Source organism: Camelus ferus, chromosome 14 (assembly GCF_009834535.1).
Source record: "Camelus ferus isolate YT-003-E chromosome 14, BCGSAC_Cfer_1.0, whole genome shotgun sequence".
NCBI lineage: Eukaryota > Metazoa > Chordata > Mammalia > Artiodactyla > Camelidae > Camelus > Camelus ferus.
The window spans coordinates 29,114,936-29,132,590 of record NC_045709.1 but is presented as its reverse complement, the minus strand read 5'-3'; the positions used below and the strand labels follow the sequence as shown (position 1 = coordinate 29,132,590).

The 17,655-nt window shown below is 46.7% G+C and overlaps 1 protein-coding gene across 1 annotated transcript in view; it reads left to right on the top strand.

Moving 5' to 3' along the window:
* Window positions 1-16,587, top strand: part of LOC116668466 — a 38,250-nt gene extending 21,663 nt beyond the window's left edge. Inside the window, exon 3 of the mRNA XM_032496007.1 lies at window positions 11,884-16,587. The gene's annotated coding sequence lies outside the window, so the exon portion shown is untranslated. The remainder of the gene's footprint in view (window positions 1-11,883) is intronic.
* Window positions 16,588-17,655: the final 1,068 nt, after the last annotated feature.

Here is a 17,655-nt window from a genome sequence, read left to right as displayed (position 1 = left end):
AGGAAAAAAAAAACTTTTTGCTCATGGAGCCAGATGGTACACAGAATTGCTCTACTTAATTCTGAAAGCTGTTCACGAAAGACCATACACTGGATACACTGACAGAGATGAATGCTTTGGAAAGGACTTCCACCAAAAACAGAAACTTGATTTGCAATTGAGGAGGGTTTGCCTGTTTCCTAAGTGACTGATCTTCAAGAATGGCTTTAAGAAAGGTGTGAATTAAAATTAAATCTGAAATCATGAGATAAGTAACATCTCCCTATATCCTTACATGTTTGGGAGTATGATTAATTTCTGGTCATTTGGCAGGACTGTTACAACAAATCACAATCTGAAATAAACTTCTTATATTCAATTTGTATGCTAAAATGTATCTGCTTGGCACCCAAAGATTAGATTTTTGCCAGAGTTTTGTAACAAGGAATAAGGATTTGTGTTGCAAGGAGAAAATTGAGGGAGCTGGTATTTCATTCTTCTGAACGATCCAGAATACTTTTGTGCTTAAAAATTAACCAATGTAGGCAAAAAAAAAAAAAAATTAACCAGTGTAGGATTAGCACTTTGTATTGTGTGTTCACATACAGAAGTTCATGTATATAGCGTTTCTCTTTCCAGAAGTAATTAGGGGATTCAGGTAAAACCAATTATTTGTGAACACTCTGTGATGTAAAAGAGGTCCCTGTGCTGAACCCGACACTGGGAGATGGCAGATCAGTGTGGTTGCTTCCAGGGTGTGTTAAGTTTGATTATACTTGTATTCCATAATGTTTTACCCTTTTCATTTGTACTCATGGTTGCAGTGGTTTATGAAGTAACAGTCTGTAGGTTTCAATCCAAATGGAAACTTGGCATGAAAACTCTCAATCCAATTATTTCTGTACACATTTTGAAACAAATCATTTTGGCCCTTTTAAATTTTACAGGAGGTTATAAAAATAAGAAATTTCAGGTTTCAGATGTTTTATTGCATTCTTGTAGCATAATAACAGCTTCATTAAAAATAGTTTCACAATACAATGTGAACTTTGTGAGATGTATGAAACACACTTGCTGGCCTCCTTTGTAAAGCTTTGTGTGCAAGGAAGTTGTGTTATTCTACATTTTATGTTTCACTTTTATTTTGCTAAGATTTAGTGAGATATTGAATTATTACACCTAAATGCATGATTGTAAGGACAAAAGAGCCTGGAAGGTGAGACTACTCTTGAGGGTGAGGGCTCAGGACACTTTGCAGCCAACATCACACACAAGCTAAGACACTGGGATCAGGTTCAGGACTTATTTAAAATACCTCTTGAACCAAGAGTTCTTCAGTCCATGGAATGGGCTGGAGGTGGACGTGGGGAGCTCTCCCCCCAGAGCACTGGACTGTCTTAGAACTTTTGCTCAGTCATCATGGGAGAGCAAACATGATGGAGAAAGCAAAGATGTCCCTCTCCCCTGTGAGTTTGGGATTTGATCGTCTCACAGGCCAAACACATTTTGGAGAGTGGGAAGGAACCTTAAAAGCCATCTACTGCAGGTGCGCTTTTGCTCTTCCATTCTCCTCTCCAAAACCCCCTTCCAAACAACCCTCCAGTTTCTCCGGTGATGGGAAATTGAGTCTCCAAAGGCAGCGCCTTCCGTCGGTGAACAACCCCAGTGTTACAGAGTTCCTGCTATCAAATCTGTCTTCCTGTAATTTCCACCCATTGTTCCCAGTTATATGCCTCAGACCCAGAAAGAAACAGGCTTGTTTTGCATTCTATGACAGCAGTCAACTCTCGGAGGGAGGCAGTGGCAGAGTGAGAGGGATTTGTGGGCAGACAGGGTCCCATTCTCTCTGACCCTTGGTCTTCTCGTCTGTAAAATGCTGACTGTAAAAACTGACTTACATGGTAGTTGTAAAGATTCCAGAAAATGTGTGTAAGGCATACAGTAGTGACTCAGTAACAGATTGTCATTACTATTACTATTGAAGGCGCCTAGTAATTTCCTCTGGAGTTTCCTTTCCTTTAGGCTAATTAGCCTCCATTTTTCATCTGTTTTTCATACTTTGTAGTTTGGGGTCTCTCCATCAGTCATTCCAGTCTTGCCCAGTGCACTTCCATCCTTTCTCAGACGCAGTGCTTTCTGGCGAGCAGAGCTGAAACACTTCCTAGGTCACTGACACCACACTGGTGTCCACACACGTAGGGTGCTCTCTTCTAGTCTTTCCATCCACACACCAAACACCCAGCAGATTCCTGTTGAGGAGATGATCGGCATTTCATGGAATAAGAAAGAGAAAGCATTTCGGGGCTGACACTCACACTCTCCGATATGACCCTACTAAATGACAGCATGCCCTTTCCCCGTCTGTCCTTGTTTCAGACACCTGCGTGTGTCTTCCCTGCTTGCTCTTCACAGCAGCCTGGTGATGTCCACACCATCTCTGTTCTCCTACTGGGGACATAGTTTGGAGAATTTCAGCAAGGGCAGTATTCCAGATTTGAACTTAGGTCCTGTTACGTGGAACCAGGCCCTTTCTCCATCCATCAGGTGGGATGAATGTTCTAGATCTTTCTGCATCCTCCTGTCCCCATGCTTCCATCTCTCTCTTCACGCCTCCCTTCTCCTTCCTCTGACGTGGCAGGAATAGAAAGTGGCAGCAGTGGGGGTGGGGGCTTAGATGCTGCCCCCGCTCCAAGCAGGGCCCATGGAACTGGGAGGTTTGGGGGAACCCTGTCAGTGAGTGAGGCGATATCAGTCTTATCAGTCTCTAGAAGACAAAGAGGGCAGAAATCGCGTTAGTGACTTCTGGGGCCATTCTGATGATTGAACCCAGTTCAATCAACACAGGAAACAGTGGGGTAGACCTGGTTTCCGGGCAGTGGGAAATCAGTGAGCTGGGTGCTCTGGACACTCACCTGAATAGACCTTCCTTGGAGAACAGAAGACTCCCAGAAGGAAGAAGAGCCTTCTCCCTGCCGTGTGCACCACCAGCATGCTGTTCCCACCGAGAGACATGGGGAAACTCACAGCTGCAGACCGCAGTCGGTCGCTGGGCACAGCCATCCCAGACTGAACCCACGTGTGCTTCCAGATCTCCAGGCACAGGCCCTCCCCGAGGCTGCCCCACACTTCTGCTTTGCATCCATCTCACCATTCACCTCTGATTTGCTTGACTGTTTCCCCAATGTAGCATGTAGCTCCCCAGTCCCAAAAGGGTATTTCAAAAGACAAACGATGGTCTCTCCTTGGTTAAGAGTACCATAATCATAGAATCTGTGGGTCCTTTTAACATTGCTATAAGCAGACATTTCAAATCACTTGAGAAATATTACAATTTAAAAATGCAATAGAACCTCAGTCTAGGGGTAAATGTTTAATAATATTTAGAAAGCAAGTGGTTAGAAAGGAGAAAAATATGACTGTAGCCAGTGTTCCCTATAAAACAGAAACCCTAAAGTAATAAGTTCTAAACGTCAGCCTAGAAAGGCCGGGATGGAGGTTGTCCAGCTCATAACAACATTCCTCTGCTTTCCATGTTGTTTCTTTTGCAGGTCATAGGAAAATAAGGAGAATAGTATAGTTTGCGTACAGGTGCCAAGACTTGTATTGTTAGCTTTCCGGCACTTTTTATTGTGTTTGGGAACAAAAGCCCAGCTACAGCGCAAGGAAGAGAGTGTTGGGTGGAGATAGAGGAAGAGAAAAACACTGGGCCCAGGAGCGACCCGACAGGAACTTAAAACATTCAGTAGTTTCAGAAACTACCAGGAGACTGTTCCTTTGCTCGAACATGTTCAGCTCTTCCAGCCACGCAGTTCTATTCTTGAAAAACCTTTGTCAGTCAGCATCCTACCAGGAGATGGCTGGTATCTCAAGTTAGGATGATTTAGGGCGGGTTGAACGAAGGGACTGCTTACAAAGGGGTGGGCAGGCTGTTTGGGAGCCCGGAAGATAGTGCAGTAACCAGTCCTGATAACACAGAGCTGTCACCACCCCTGGACCTAGAGTGACAAGGGGAGGAGTAGTTACCGCGACCTGGGAGAGTCATACAGAGAGGACTGAGGGACATGGCCAGCTCCAAGGGGACACCCCACCCCTCTAACAGGTCCCTCTGGACTCCTCATCGGCCAAGATGAGTTGTAATTCAGGGTACACTGCACACCGAGCAGTCAGAGATCAGACAGCAAGGTGAGCAGGGAGGGAGAGTGGGTCTGAAAGGACAAATGGGCCATATCTGGACGGCCCTAGATGCCCAGCGTAACGTGAAGGCACACGTGTCTGGTGGGCGGCTCAGTGTTCTGCTGAGTAACGTAAATTGTAGGCCTCACCCAGATTGTCTCCTTGTGTCCTATGTTCTTTCTCCCCCTTGAATCATAATTTAAAGCTCCCTATGTCTGAAAGTCATTATTTGTTCTTAAAGGGTGTGTGCGTGTGTGTGTGTGTGTGTGTGTGTGTGTGTGTGTCTGTCTGTCTATGTGCGTGTGTGTGAGAGTTCTTCCCCAAGTACTTAGATGGTCAGTTGGAAAACTGGACCTTGGCATGAGGGACAAGCAGGCCTGGTGTTTTCTTCCCTTGTTTGGGATGGAAGACAATGAAACTGGGCTCAGCACAGAGTTTCTGGAATTGGACTGGTGGATTTCCACACGTGGTGTTATTTAAAACTGAATAAGGCAGACTTTGGGTATTGTTCTGTGAATTATTGTCATTTTTTGGTGCAGGCCTTCTGAGTTAGATGCTAGAGGATGGGCCACAGGCTACACCCTGAAGGAAAGGTGAGCCTGGGGCAGGGAGAGGAAGAAGCCAGTCAGGACTCGGAGGTTTGGAGACACCAGGACTTCCACAGACGGAGACAGAGTGGCTCCTCTGGGCCAGGCAGGAATGCTGCAGTCCAGTGGGGACCCATGGATCTGCACCTGCCTGGCTCCAGGAGTGACTGTGACACACACATGGTGCTGTCTCTCTGAGAACAATAAACCTTCCGTACATTCTTCTTAAAGGTCGCAGGGGCTGTGGTTTGTGCTGGGGCGATTAGGAGGGCAGAGCTCCTTCTCCAAGAAGGTGTAGAGTAATTCAGGGCGCGTATGCCTGGGAGACGCTGTATCCTGAGGGGCAGAGGCAATGGCTGTGATGCAGGAAGAGGTCAGGATGGAGGAACACACAGAGGCCACACCCAGGGGCGTGAAGGCTCCGGGCTTTGCCACAACTACTCAGTTCTTAAAAATAAGAATGATTGCATCTCACAGTCACAACCTAGTGATGCCAGGAAATACGCAAAATGGACTTCAGCAAAGCACAGCTCCTGCTGCTTCAGCCTCAAGGGCCTGTCGCCCCGACTACTTACTTGCTCTGCTTAACAGAACTCTTCCCGGGTGGGTAACCACGCAGGGTAGGAAATACATTCGTAGACAAGCCCCCTTATAACTGGGTGGTAGTGGGGTGTCCCAGGCTAGTGCACTCCAGGCCCAGGCATCTAGGAAGGTGCGGAGGCCTGGGTGTCAACATGGTGTGGACACACAGGCTTGAAGCCCGAGTTTGTCACTGAAGGCGTGGGCGGCAGGGACACGAGTGTGAACCGAGCCCATTGCCCTGGGAGACCGTTGGCTTCATGGTCTGGCCATAGCGGGGATGAGGCCTGCCTTTCAAGCTCGGTGGCCTGGCACAAATTATTCCACCTCTCTCGAGTTTCTTCATCTGGAAACGGAGTAATAGTGGCCACCATTATAAGGTGGTTGTCAGGATGAAATGAGTTGCAACATGTCACATACTTAGAAGAGCACCTGGAACTGACTAAGTTTTCAATGCATTTACCTATTCACTCATTCATCATGCAAGAGATATTTATTGAGTTCTGTTCCGGGAACTGTTTTAAGCTATGGGTAACACAGGTGAAAATATTTGCCTGCATGGAGTTTATTATTAGGGGCCACAGAGCCATAAAGATCTTTATAGTTTCAGCCTTTTCTTCAGATCACAGCTCCTCATACGTTGAAAAGATGTGCAGGTTACAGCTTTTCAGGCCTCACCAGCTCTACTGATGTTAGGCATTTCTGATTCCTAGTTGAGGGTGAAGGAAGAAATGCATTCCTATTGAAATTGTTCATTCTTTCTGAATTGCTAATGCTTCCTTACGGATTTATGGGTCCAGTACCGCCGAACTGGGGACGGGAAGTTTAACTCAATGGCTGACCTATTTAGCCACCGTACTGGGAAGAAAAGCCCAGCTTAGGACAGAATTGCATTTCGAGAGTTAAGCAAGAGGAACTTCCCAACTTTTGAACTTTGCAGCGGGGAGGAGAAGTTGAGAGTTGATTCAAATATGGAAGTTTTCTAAAGGTTAAAAACATTTTTCTTTGTGTTGGGGAGGGGCCTTGTAGCAAGGGCTTCCAACCCTCAATTCAATTAAAATCCAGAGAAACTCTGCACAGCTCCCTGCCACATGGCTGCGGTTCACTCCAGCATTTGTCCTGGGTTAAATGTTTACAAATACTGCACTTTATTTGCGGCTGGATCTCAGAGTTCAGCTCTTATCCACGTTTGCTGTATTAACTGATTCCAGGAAGAGGAACTGGGAAAAAGACTTGCAAAAGCAAAGAAAGAAAACCAACAGCATTTTCTCATCTTTTAATCATAGGACTTGGCACAGAGGAGCCTCTGCTCTTTCATGTTTATTTTACAGGTTTTATTCATTCATTCATTCAGCAGATGCCGTTTGAGTGTCTAGTTGGGGTCGGGTGTTGCCCTTCATGTTGGAAACACCACCACGGAGCCCTGGTTCTGGCCCTCAGGGAGCTTACCACTCAGTGGGAGAGACGGATGTTAACAGAGTCTGCTGTAATGAGAAACATAACAGTAACGACTGGGGCATTTCTAAGAAGAGGGACCTGGTTCCCTAAGGATGAGTAAGAGGAGATTTGCTTCATCAGCAAAGTCAGGGTGAGCTTTCTTGAGGGGAGATTATTCCAGCTGAGCTGTGAAGGAAGAGTCAGAGGTTAACTGGACGAGGAGGGAGTGACCAGCAGCAGAGGGTTCCCAGAGAGGGAGCCGCGTGGGCAGACGCAGCTGCCAGGCCATGTGGGAGAAAGGGCACCTCTGGGATCCACCCAACAGAGCCCTTCACGGGATGGCAGGAACCATGCTGCTCAAGTGACACGACGTGGGTCTCCAGAGCCTGGGAAACGGCCTTCCTCATGGAGAAGACGCAGCACACACAAACCTCTCTCTCAAAGATCTGTCCACTTCCATTCTGATACGACGGAAAATTTCAGTAATAGATGCAATATAGTAATTTGAGTAATTGAAGTCATGTTGGAATTGATATTTGCCAAGCTTAGTATAGTAACTGAGATGTTTTTCACTTATTTATGTTTCCTATTTTAGTTGTTTTCTAATAAATAAAATCATTTGTATATTTTTAATAATAGTAGAGAGAAATGAAACTTAAAATGTCGGTAGAGAACAGTGAAAAATGATGCTTGTTGCAACTTCTCTTCACTGTAAAATTTAATAAAACCTAACTTATGGAGAACAGGATTATTAAGAAAACAATAAGATACAAATTATACATTTCCTACTGTGGTACTTAAAGTGGATGACCTAGATTATTCCCTAAAATAAAGCCTGGATGCATAAGACAGACTACATTGGAGGTATTTCAAATTCATCGGTAAATAATATTTTCAGAAGGTGATTAGCAAATTAATGCAAAATGTAGAGTATCTCATTTTGCACTTTTCTGGACTATGAGTAGTTGGTGTTGAAAATACATGCTAAGAGGTATTGATAATCCATCACATTATTCTAAAGCAGTAACACAGATTGCAATTTTCTCACTGATTGCATGGTTGATGAAATAAAGGCTGCCGAGATGAGTCACTATGACAGCTGTAAAACCAAGTTGGTCTCTAGTCAGACCCTGTCCTTGAGCCCCAAACTGGAGAGCTCTGTCCATTTCCACGGAAGACCCTCCGACCCAAGATGTGTGAAGCCTGGCAGGGTTTTCCCTGGTTGGCCTCCCAGAACCATCACTTCCCCACCACCCACCAACTCAGGTGCTCACCCCAGTCCACCCAGTAGCACCAGCCAGAAACCTCGGGCTCCAGCCCCCTCTTGTTATGTCCCACTGCTGCCCAGACTCAGATGCAGCCCCTGTACGCAGCCCGCACCGCCTTAGCTCAGGGCCTTATCTCTCAGTGTCCTTGAACCAGAGCCCCTCCCTTCAGGATTACCACTGTCTAGTGCAGTGGCTTTCAAGGCAAGATCACCAGAGCAGCAGGAGCCACTGGAAACTAGATAGAAGTGCAGATTCTCGGGCCTTACCCCAGACTTACCGAATTAGAAACTCTGCGGGCGGGCCTGTCAATCTGTGTTTGAAGGAGCCTTCCAGGAGATTCTGCTAGTAGTGGAGACTAAGGACCATTGCCCTAGTCCATTCTCTGTGGCGAGCTGTTCTTCAGATTCAAAGCTGGTTTGTCTTTTCTGTGTAAAACACTTAATGCCTCCTGCAACCACCTTTAACGTTCACGTGGGGTGGGCAATAGGCAGGCAGCCTTTTGTCACCTGGCCCCCGCCCCCATGCCAGCTTGGGTCCTACTGGCACACCCCCCTCGCCGAGGTTCGCTCTCCAGTTAGCAGAACGTTTTTTCAGCTTCCATGGCTCTTTCCTCTGCCTACAAAGGCCGACAGACCACACCATTGTCTCCACTTCCTTCTTCCGCTTTCTGCTCGGAAATCTCTCGTTCCTCACACCTCTACCGCCTTGCCAATGGTTCTGTGCAGTTTCCCCTGAACCCCTGAGCGGGGTTGGTCACTCGTGCTCCAGAATGCCTGCTGAGCCATGTGCACACTCCCCTCCCATAACCCCCACACTCCTGCTCCCTCTTCCTGGGAGTGCCTGGGGAGCAGGCAAAGACACCTCTCTGTTGCTACTCTGGGCCCTTGTTTTCTGGCACTGGCTCTAGTGATTGCTTGATTCTCAGTAAATGTTTGTTAAACCAATTGAACTGAGCTGAGTGGTGCCCTCTGACTCCCCACCCCCTGGCATTTGTACTGTTGTTGATTTTGGCCACTGCATTTGGACTATCACTGGACAAGTCACTTACACTCTCTCTAAGTTGAAAACCAGTGTCTGGTTTATGAATCTCACAGGATTTTTGAGTATCAAATGAGGAGCCCAGAAGTACAGCTGAATTATATGCCTTTGAATAGAGACTCTGGCTTGAGTCAAGCCTGAGTTTTCTCTGCTTTTCTGGACCCTGTAATTTGACAGCTGGCCCTTGGTTGCTCAGCCCTGGCCATGCCCAGACCTGCTGTTACGCTGCTCCACCAAGACGGGTTCTTGAGAAAGTCCTAATTCCCACTGATGTCAAAAGGAGGAAAAGGATGATGAAGAGATGCTGTGAGAATTCAAGGCTGGGAATACCCATCCAGTGGTGAGCCCTAGAGCCACCCAGGGAAGAGGCCAGCAGAGGACATGAGCAGAGTGACCCCAGAAGAAGGAGAGAGGCAGCGCTGGCTGAGGACAGAGCCCTCGCACGCGCTCTGCTTTCCACAGGCTCGCATTTCGTCCTCTCACTGCCCTGTGATGTCTGGACTGTGTATTTTTCGCATCAGAAAAAGAGACAGAGGCTCAGATCAGAAATTGAAAACTTTCCTCAAAGTCCCTCAGTGAAGAAGTGTCAGAACCAGGATTTGATTCCAACAGACTGTCCTCACATCCACCGATGGCTCTTGCTGCATCTGCTGGTTTTGCAAGAGCTTGGACTGAAAATCAGTAAGAGCAATGCTAGCAGCGAAGTGTGCCTCAGAGCTGGTGACTTCCGGCAGGACACGTGGTGGTTCAACTTCTCATTCATTCACTCATTCACTTTTCAGTTATGAGAACCAGCGTGGCGCAGTGGCTGTTATGCACTGGAGTGTGTTCTCCCCAAATTCGTATGTTGAAGTCTTAACCCCTAACAGGTCAGCGTGTGATCTTATTGCGTGACGGGGTCTTTACAGGGGTAATCAAGGTAAATGGGGCCTTCAGGGCAGGCTCTAATCCAAGACGACTAGTGTCCCTATTAAAAGGGGAAATCTGGACAGAATAACATGCTCAGAGGGAAGACGGTGTGAAGAGATGGGGCGAGAACGGCCTTCAGAAGGAACTGACTCTGCCGACACCTTCATTTCAGACTTCTGGCCTCCGGAACAGTGAGACAATACATCTCTGTTGCATAAGCCACCCAGTGTGTCATGGCAGCCACAGGAACCAAATACAGGGGTTAAAAGCATGGATTCCAGAATCAGAGTGGCAGGCCACAAATCCCCTGGCTTTGGCATTTCCTGGCTTTGTTGCTGTGAGCAAATAATTCAGCTTCTCTGGGCATCGGTCTTCTCCTCTGTAAGACGGGGCTGGATAGGCCTCATAAACTTGTTACAGAGATGAAATGTGTTGATGCAGGAGAGCAGGTACGTTGACAGTGCTTGGCACAGAGCATAACTCTCTCCTCATTGGCTGTTTCTACCGATTGTCTGCCGTGTGCATCCCAGCCTGCCTCTCCAGCTGCGCGGGACCACAAGTCATGGCGGGAAGTCCTCATGAAGGCATGGCAGGGCCTCTGCTCCTCGCGGTGATGCCCCGGTACAGTGGGGACAATTCTGACTTCTCCTCTTTCATACAGGTGGGGAGCATGGAGGGCTGTCCATGAGGGGTCTGTGTCCTAGGTCTAAGGATGGGGGCCTTCAAGCTGGGGAAAGGGGTGAAGGAGAGGAAAGAATGAACTCTTTTTAGAGAATTTTCCAGGCATGTTTATTTCTTAGGGCTCCTTAACAAACTGATGTCAACTGGGTGACTGACAACAACAGAAACTTATTCTCTCAGAGTCTGGAGGCTAGAGGCTGAAATCAGGGTGTCAGCAGGGCTGTGTGCCCTCTAAAGGCTTCAGGGAGCAGTTGTTCCTGGCCTCTTCCAGCTTCTGGTGGCCCCAGGCGTTCCTTGGCCTGTGGTTTCTCCAGTTTTTGCCTCCATCTTCTCATGGCCTTCTCCTCCCTGGCTGTGTTTTCTGTTCTCTACCTCTTAGAACACTTGTCATTGGATTTAGGGCCTGCCCAGGTGTTCCAGGATGATCTCACCTCAAGATCTTCAACTTAATTACATCTGTTGAGACCCTTTTTTCAAATAAGATCACATTCAGTGGTTCTGGGGGTCGGAAGTGAACATAGTTTGTTGGGAGCCGCCACTCAAGCAAGGACAGCCAGTGTCTTACACACACTTACCTAATTTAGTCTTTACAACAGCTCTTCAGTAGCCTCGTTTCATGGATAAGGGTACTTGGAAAAAGAATTTGGCTGCCTTGCCCCAGAGAGTGGCAGTGCTAGGATTCAAGTATCTGTATTTATGACCTGCCAGCTCATGCCCTGTTCTCTCCCCATGCTCCGAGTTAAGCAAACTGTTCAAAACCTTCTAGGAAGTATCATCTTGCTGCAGGCCATGGGCACCCCAACACCAGGGTCACATATGAGAATGAAGAAAAGGATGGGGTTCATGCTCCTTTCATAAGGTACCAGCTGCACAAGAAACACAGTCTTCTTTGAAACTGGCCGTTTTATGTTCTTGCTTTATGTTTGTATTCACAATGAGGACATTCACTTCTAATATTTAACTTATAGCTGGTAGGAAATATCTATGAACTGTTCTCAAGGTTTGTGCCAAATATTTTGAGATTCAAAGGCAAGCAAAAAAACTGTCATTTTTTTCTCAGCAGATTTTTCTTTCTTGCATTATGGCCTGGTTTGTTCATGCTTGCCTTAGAACAGTGATACCTGGACAAAACTAAGTTTTCTGTTTTTTCCTGGAAGCTCTCATTTCTCATTATCCGTATTTTAAAAAATGTATACAGTCTTCAATTTAACTCCTTTGTGTTTTCATTTCAGTACTGATACGTCTTAATCAGGATGCCAAAATTCCATCTTCTTGCTGTGCCTGGGTAATCTGGAAAAAAAATCCTAAAAACAAAATCCAATCGAAAACACTGGATTTTGAAACGCAGCTCTCCCATTCATTATCTCTGTGACGGCGACAGACAAGCCCAACTCTGCGTCTCTGTTTTCTCATCCGTAAAACGAAGTTTATAATGTTTGTCTCCTGCAAGTGGAGTAAGCGACCACATCTTGGGTGTTCCTGGGTGCAGGACGGACTTAGTCCACGGATGTTTCAGCCCTCCCATGCTTCTTTCTTGTCTTCATTTGGGTAGCGTTTTCCTCTGTTCTGTCTCGTTATTGAGTTTTCCATTGTTGGCAAAGATACTTTCTCTCAAGCTGTTTTGAATTCTAGAACAATCCTTGTTATTTGGTCTTGGTTTCCGTAGTTTTTAGAAAAGTCAGCCTTTTTTTTTTTTTTTTTTTTTTTTTGACTTTCTGCCTTCTGAATTTCTGTTCTGGCATCCTTACAGTTTTGCTAACTCCAAAATGTGTTTCTGGGATAAAGTTTATGTGTAAACAGCAGGCAGTTGAGATGACCGTGTCTCTGTTTTGCTGGAGGAGGGAATGGGCAGAGGAGGGTGAACTTTGAGTCTCTTTTCAAATGTTTGAGTCAAACATTTCTCTGTCTGGTTTTGAATGCTCTTACAAATTATATGAGCCTGGGATTGGCCCAGTTTTACCCTTTTGGAGAATTCTTCCCTTTGTCCTGCTCTGGACGGGAACAGCTGGGAAAGCAAAGCCAGTCCACAGCCCCTGAGCCGGTGATGGGAGGGCATTAAACTCTAGCCCTTAAGCAAGGTGAGGAGACTCCAGGTTTGAATTACCTGGAGGCTGGAAAGCCTGTTCATCCATACAGATGCTCTGTAAGTTCTACCCTTGGCCTAAACCCAGCACTCAGATAGCTGTACATTTGCTCCAGAGCTGCTTTGGACGTGGCATGCATTTCCTAGGGCTGCTGCAACAAACTCCCACTGCAGAGATGTGTGTGATCACAGTTCTGGAGGTGAGACATCTGAGTCCGTGTCAGCAGAGCCACGTCTGGGCTTCTGGTGGTGCTGGCTGCCCCTGGCGTCCCTCAGCTGGCAGCTACACCTCCCCATCTCTGCCTCCGTCATCACTTGTGGCATCCTCTCTGTGTCTGTCTTCACATGGGGTTCTCCCCTCTGCGTTCGTCTCGGTGTCTCTTCCCTTCTTATAAGGACACCACTCATATTGGATTAATGGCCCATCCTATGCTGGACGACCCCCATCCTAACTTCCACCTTAATGACACTGCAGAAACCTTATTTCCAAATAAGGTCACATCCGCACACACCAGGGGCTCGGATTTCTACATGTCTTTTGGGGGGACACAGGTAATCCCACAACAGACACATGTAGAACTGAGGTGACCGGCCCTGAGGGTAAGCAGCACAGAAGGCCCTGGGCCTGGCTACTCTGTGTCAAGGGGGAAAGCGGGTTGGCAGTACGAGGCCGGCATAGGAGGACCACCCCTGCTGCTCGGTGGCTGAGTGGTTTGGCCACTGAGGTTCCGTGTCTGTGAAGGGGAGTGCCGGGGTCTCTCCCATCTGGGAGTTTGTGGAGTGGGTCGGATCATGTTGCTTTGTATGATTTTCAAGTCTTCGTAGTTTGGCTCCAGACCACCTTTACCATGTCATCTTTGATTTTATTCCTCTGCCTATGGTGCAAGCACACGGGCTACTTGCCTTTCTCCAAATACACCACGTGGCTGACCTTTCCACCCTCGGCTATCACGATTTCTTGGCACCACGCTTCCCTCCCCCGACATTTTCTCACCTCCCCACCCTGGCCCCGGTCTGAGGCCAGTGCTTCCTCTGCACAGTTCCACAGTGGACCTAAAACACGCATATTTTACAGTCAGCCTGGTATCACAGCCCATACCTGTTTCCCCTGTGGGACTGTCAGATCCTTGAAGGACGGAATGGTGTCCTATTTTTGTTCCATCCCCCCGTAGTTGCTTTAGAAAACCTGCTGCATTAACAATTGATCTAACAAAACCAAGTGTGTATAAATGCATCACAATACAGAAGACAGAATGAGATGATGATTACTCGACAGTATAATCTGGGGGGGCACCAAAAGACCACCTGACTAAAATGATCTGTTACTAGTCTGCCCCAGTGCCCTGACATTCTGCTATGGGCACACCTCTTACAACCTTCTGGGGACTTAGCCTTTGACATGGATTGTCCACCGCATCCTGGGAAGGACAGCATTGTATTACTCATTGCCTCCCGGGGAGAGCAGGCCTCTGGGAGAAGAGGGCAAAGAGAGTCAAGTTGGAAAGGAGGAATACATCAGAAAGCATCCCACTCAGAGCGGGTCTCAGGCCCCTGTGTGGCGCTGTGCTGTGCAGGCCTCGGCTCTGGCTTGGAGAGCCTCACCAGTGGGCGGTGACCTCGGGTATCACCCCCGTGTGTGCTCTGTCACGACACCGTGGCACACTCCACGAAGACAAAAGAGTTGAACTCCAGCACCCACCCTCGTCTGGCATCTCCATCCCCTTCCTGGGGATCCCCGTGGAGCTGCCTTGTTGCTGTAACAGTTTTGGTGCCGATGGTGTGAGCGCCAGTCAAGAGCTTTGATGTGTGCTGAACATTTAGCGTCCAGCCAGAGCTCAGCTGAGAAGGCTTCACCGGGCTGCAACAGCCCAGGCTGATCTGTGCGTCCACTTCCCTCCAGCCTCCCATGCTGGCCTTCATCCTGGGCAGGCTGCCCAGGCGGCCAGAAACAGAACCCAAGAACAGGGTTTCTTTCACCCCTTAGGACAGAGCAGTGGTTTATGTTTGCTTACTGGTTGGAGCCCAGGAAAGAATCACCTTTACCTGTAAATAAAATGTGCTCCCGTGAGTTCCTGGCGGCCTAGGGATATTGTGACAGCCCTCCTCCATTCTTCTTCTTAACCCTGATGTGTTATTTCCATGTCTGCTTTCTGATCAGCACTCAGCCCCCCTTAATGTCCAGCCCCCTCCCTCTTCCTCCGTCACCAGCTTCCCTAATCAAAGACTTGTTACAGTGCCTGTAGCTTGTCTAGGTTGTGTGAAAATTAGAGTTTTGGGTGAAAGCACTTAGAGTCATTTTCTTTTTAAATTGTTGCATGCTTTTTTTTTCCCCTAGCTAAAAATATTCTATTTCTTCAAAAAATATGTGCCAACTAAAAATGAGTATACTCTCTGATTCCAGTGCCTTGCTTACTCAGAAATCAGCAGTGTAAAAATGCTATTGCTATTGTAGGCATGAATTTTCTCCCCTTTCTTTTGGATTTCTTTTACACATGGTGCATGGCCTCTGCTATATTACTGCAGAGTTAATTAAGTTTTAGGCTAAAAGCCTGACTCACAAGCCTGCTTGTTAGGTGTCACTAAAATCTTTTTTTTTTTCTTTTTTTGGTTATTGTTGTTGTTGCTTTATGCCTCTATAGCAATTTAAACGGCATTAAAAACAACAACCAAATTTAATATCACCATAAATAATACCCAGATTTAAAAATTCCATTTTGACTTAAAGGACTCGAAAGCTATATGTGAATTTTACGTTTCCTAGAGTGTCTTCATCTCTCTCTGACATGATTATTGTGGCTATCTAATCAGGCAAAAGAAACATAAATCTGACACTGGAGAAAATAGGACAACAAAGTTAATTGCTGCATTTAGAGTGTGGCAGGATATTGCAAGTCCAGTCCTGGGGGGACCGCCGTAAGCGCCCACGGCAGCGGTGTGCGGGTGGCAGACCATGCCTCTTCGACCTGGCCTCCTGCCGCATTGTGCGATGTTGCTTTGGAACCAGGATCTCGTGTAATTCTTGCCTCTGTCTCTGCCCTCTCTCTCCACCAATGAACATGCTGTTGCAGCTGCTGGGTATTCTACCCAGAACCTGCTTTCTCTTCCTGTGCGACCCAGCCAGGAAGACGAAAGCCTTGGTCTCCTTAGCCCTCCTGCTGTAAGGGTTCCCCCTGTTCTCCACGTCCTGACAAGTGACTGCCCTTCCATGAGACCTGGAGGTGGATATGGCTGGGAGATTAAGTCTCTGGATACCGTGCGGGCTATGATTATCCTGAGATATCTGGGTTCCTCCAGTCTCATCACGTGAGTCCTTAAAATCAGAGAGACTTTCCCAGCAGGGTTAGAGAGAAGAGAAAGAGGCAGGAGGAGAGACTTGATACGTGAGAGGGACTCTGCCCACCGCTGCTGGCCCTGGAGATGGAGGAAGAGGCCACCAGCCAGGAAATGCAGGCGCTTCCAGCAGGTGGAAAAGGCAGGAGGGCAGAGTCTTCTCCAGTGTCCAGCAAGGAACCCAGTCCTGCCAACACCTCAGTTTTAACCGAGTGACATTCACATCGGACTTCTGTCTCCAGAATGTAAGACAATATAGTGGGTTGTTTAAGCCACTACACATGTGGTAATTCTTCAGGGCGTCTGAGCTGGAGCTCTAGCATTTGGTGTTTGGAGTCACTGGTGCCGGGTGTCCATCATGGTGGCTGAGGGTTTATGTTGGGACCATTTGTGGGGGGCTGGGCTATTCTAGTCTACTAGATGGGACATAACTTGTAGGGCCCAGTGCAAAATAGAAATGTGGGGCCCTTGTTCAAGATGTTGGAAAATAGTGCTGTTTAAGGTATTAAAATATAAAGCTTTTTTCCTTTTTGCTGTCATTTCTCTCCCAATTTACTGTGAATTTTTAATTTGCTATTTAATATCCTTTTAAGTAAAAATAAATTAAAATGTTAAATTATTAACATGAACTTTACCATTTCCTTAATATCATACAATGCCAGTCTTAAGTGTAAATATAAGCACATTCAACATGTATGCAGAATCACCAAAATTACACAGTTTGTGTTTCATAGCTTGTATGCATGTGTATTTTGTTCTGACCAGAACAGTGGAAATGCTTAGAATGTGACCTTATTGGAAACAGGTCATTAGGTTAGACCCCAATCCAGTGTGGCTGGTGTCCTTATAACAAGGGAAACTTGGACACAGAGACAGACATGCACAGAGAGAAGATGCCACGTGAAGATGAAGGCAGAGGTTGGGGTGATGTATCTGCAAGTCGAGGAAGGCAGCAAACCACCAGAAGCTAAGAGAGAGGCATGGAGGGGCATCTCCCTCACAGCCTCAGGAGGAACCAGTGCTGCCAACGCCTTCATTTTGAACTTCTAGTCTTGTGACTGGTGTTTGAATCATCCAGTTTATGGAACCTCACTATGGTGGCCCTAGGCATGTAAGACTCACCTAATACTCTGTTACGTTTGGGGGGGTGGACTGTGGCAAAGCTCAGGGGGAGTTTGGATGCTCACTGCTTAAAAGCACTATGTATCTGCATGGAACGAGATAGATGCTAAATAAATATTCCGAGTTGTGGATCAATGAAAGCCCTGGAAGCTTCAGGAGCAACAGCTGTGACAGTGAAGCACTGCCAAATTTTGTTTCTCTCATTTAACAAAGATTCTGTTTTTCATATTTTACATTTATATTTTTATTTAATAATATATTGTACCATGTACAATTTTAGTTGCCAAGAGTTTAACTTTTTGTTGACTTTTTCCAGTAATAATTTTCATTATGAATTGGATGATAGAAACTTCTGTTTATTTCTCCAAAAATTATCTTCTATTTTAAATTATAAAAAGCCAAAAGAAGAAACAGAAGGAAACTTATGGTCACACCATGAACTTCACCCCTGTGGATATTTAAAGAGTAT